This window comes from Octopus bimaculoides, chromosome 20, assembly GCF_001194135.2.
Source record: "Octopus bimaculoides isolate UCB-OBI-ISO-001 chromosome 20, ASM119413v2, whole genome shotgun sequence".
Classification (NCBI taxonomy): domain Eukaryota; kingdom Metazoa; phylum Mollusca; class Cephalopoda; order Octopoda; family Octopodidae; genus Octopus; species Octopus bimaculoides.
The window spans coordinates 24,063,762-24,064,095 of NC_069000.1; positions in this window are offsets into that span (position 1 = coordinate 24,063,762).

The window sequence follows — 334 nt, forward strand, 5'->3', positions numbered from 1 at the left end:
GTGGCACATAAAATGCAGCATTTTGAGCGTGGCCGTTGCCGGTGCCACCTGACTGGCCTTCGTGGGATTTTTGAGCAAGATCGTTGCCAGTGCCCCTGGGCTGGCTCTTGTGCAGGTAACATGTGGGATACACCAGTTTGAGCGTGGCCGTTGCTAGTACCGCCTGACTGGCCTCCGTAGGATTTTCGAGCAAGATCGTTGCCAGTGCCCCTGGACTGGCTCTTTGTTCGGGTGACGCATAAAATGCACCATTTTGAGCGTGGTCGTTACCAGTACCACCTGACTGGCCTTCGTAGGATTTTCGAGCGAGATTGTTGCCAGTGCCCCTGGACTG